We start from the raw sequence: 3,005 nt of genomic DNA, 5'->3' as shown, positions 1-3,005 counted from the left end.
ATTTTGGACGCTGCACCATGGCAATTCACCTGCTCATACGTCGCTGTTTATCCGTGACTTTTTGGCGAAGCACGAGACGACTATCATCCCCAAGCCACTCTTATTTCCGGATCTGGCCTCTGAGGACTTTTATGTATTTATTCATGTATTCATTTGTTTGCTCCCAGAGTCAAAATCGCCGATTTCAGACAATAGAAGATATAGCAGAAAATTCGCTACGAAAATGAGCAACGTCTCTGAAAACGCCTTCCAGAACCGGAGAAAACGCTGGAAACGTTGTATTAACAGCGGAGGGGAGTATTTTGGAGATAAGTCTGATTAAGTTGTAAGTAAAGCAGTAAATTTGTTTGTTGAAAAGTTCTTTTTCTTTTTGGACAGACTCGTACCTCTGCCAGCCAACTGTTCCCTGTGTTCAACCAAATTAAGCAATACAAGAAGCGGTGCCACGGCACAGCAAACCCTTCCCCGGCTTTCATTTTGGTGTTGATATATAAACACAACAAGATATCTAGTCACAGATGTCACATATCATATTTGGAGGAAATCGGGTGAAAATTTACGATTTTATGCCCATTTGAAAATTTAGGCCCAACCCACCTGACATTGACCCTCCTACCATTAACTGGGGGGATGAACCGCTGATGTAATGAGGCGTGTTATAGGATGTAGATTTGAGAGATGCACCTTTAGGTTTTGGTTTCATGTCAATATGACGAATTTGAAAGGAGTTATGGTGAAAAAAACATATTTACCCATTCCCGTTTTTTTACATTTTTTGGCCCTACAGCCTAGGCCTTGGCCCAATTTGGCCCAGAAGTTAATCAAGTGATCAGAAGATCATAGCCCATCATCCCTGAAATTTCAGTCAAAATCGCTTCAGTAGTTTTCACGTAAAGTTGTCAACAGATAGACAGACAGACAAACAAACAAACCAAGTGAAAACAATACCAGTCCTCGAGGCCCTCCGGGGCGGGGAGGGATAATAAATCTCAGCCAAACCACTGAATATCATCATTCCTTCCATTATAGGCGGTCTTCCTTTATTTATTCCCGCATATTTTCCTTGTGTCTAGTTTTACCTGCCTGGCTCTCATCATTTCGTTTCCACGCAGTGTCTTTATAACCAACGTGTGTTTCATGTCCAAATAATCTAATACCATTCTTCTTAATCATATATAACGTTTGTCAAATATAACGGGCAAAGTAACAGTAGTAGTAGTAGAGTGACTTTGTTCATCTGGCCTAGCAGACCCATCAACCGCAGGTAAGCAATCGCCCCGGCAGAACCTTCAAGACAGGGAACTGATGTTCCCTTGTGGTGGACAACACCTTACCACATCGAGGCATGGGGAAGAGTGTGGAGGTTTGGTTCCGGGATGGACGCCGCGTTTGCGTCTTTCTCCAGTTAACAAAAAGGATCATAGTAGTATTCACATCATCCCGCTCTTTGGGTATGTAAAAATTTCCTGCATAGCATGGAATCAATGGGCGTGTCACTCAGTGCAACGTCACTTGAGAAAGAAATAGGAAGCATTGGATCATGTGAAGGGATGATTATTATTTTTTTTTAAATAACAGAACAGAGGAAGGAAAAACAAATGTGAATGGATGATGGTCACCACCACCTACAACTAAACGGCCAAGGTAAAGCTGACAAATGGACAGGAAAGAGAGAGGGGAGGAAAGAAAAAGAAAAATCAATGAGGCCATATACAAAGAATTCTTACACAGTTCCTTGTTTTTGTTGTTATTGTTCATCACCAGTTAGTCTAGTCCAGCAGACCCATCAACGGCAGGTAAGCAATTGCATCTATGGAATTGTCCCAAAGGTCCCTATACTGTTGGTGATGTGTCAGTGTATTAGTCTGGCATGTGTTGTGCAGTGCTCCATATTGTGGGCTATGGTGTGTCCACCCATTCTGTATGTGGGGTGCGTGTCATTTGTAATTACATCCAGCCCACATCAGAGCTGGATACTGATGAGGGCTGAGTGATGTCCTGATCTATGTGTAGCTAGGTGAACTCAAGCAGATCTGATAAGGATATTTCTGATGGGGGAATGTTGGAAGCAAGGTTTGTAGTGCAGAGTTCTGTGAGGTGTCGTGTAGCCTTAAGTGTGAATGAGTATGAGGGTGTTTCTTCAGTGCTACTGTTGTGTTAGGACTCCATATTATAATTACAAATCATAATAGATAGATAGATAAATAGATAGATAGACAGCTCTATGCGAGCCTGGGAATGGGAAATGAGCTTGCAAATTACACTGAGGAAAGCTGACGACAGATTACGAAGTGGCCAGTAAGGAGATGATGCAGTTAGTTGTCAGCAATCCACCGGTGAACAAAGCCTTAGTGACCATACACACACATACACACATACTCACACACAGGCTTCTAGAACTTTCCACTCACAAGGAACACACGTGATATGTCTCCTGTTTCACCAGAATTTAGGAAAGAGAGGGCAGAAAGAAGCTAGCCTTAGAACAGACAGGTCGCAGGGAGAAGGGCTTAGCAACTTGAGAGAGAGACAGAGAGAGCGAGACAGAGAGATAGCTAGCGGGACTCTACTTTATACTCCGCTCTGTGTGAGAGACTTTGTTAATATTTCCAAGACAAATAAAAATAGTCCCATGCTATTCTTTACCTCTCCTGTCACTACATGACAAATGGGAAAGAAGATTATCTACTTACAAAGCTACTCGAATATAACAACCGCTCGCCCACAAGTCTAATATATATAAAACTCCACTACAAGTAACCACAAGGAGTTACAAAGTCTGTTATGACATTTAGTAGCAGCGAACGTATACGAACCTCGTCTACGAATCAACAGTGAATTCCTACAAAATATCAAGATTGAAAACAAGACTACCTCTCACAACCAACAACTTACAACCAACTCCTGACAGTTCTCTCCAACCAGCCCCCTCCGTCTCCACGATCATCACGCTGATTTAGAAGTGATCACACGACACCTTGCAAGTAGTTTAACAAAATATTGAT

Source organism: Coenobita brevimanus, chromosome 6, assembly GCF_032717465.1.
Source record: "Coenobita brevimanus isolate Jiangsu-jjx chromosome 6, ASM3271746v2, whole genome shotgun sequence".
Lineage (NCBI taxonomy): Eukaryota > Metazoa > Arthropoda > Malacostraca > Decapoda > Coenobitidae > Coenobita > Coenobita brevimanus.
The sequence above is the reverse complement of the archived record's forward strand: the minus strand, read 5'-3'. Positions refer to the sequence as shown.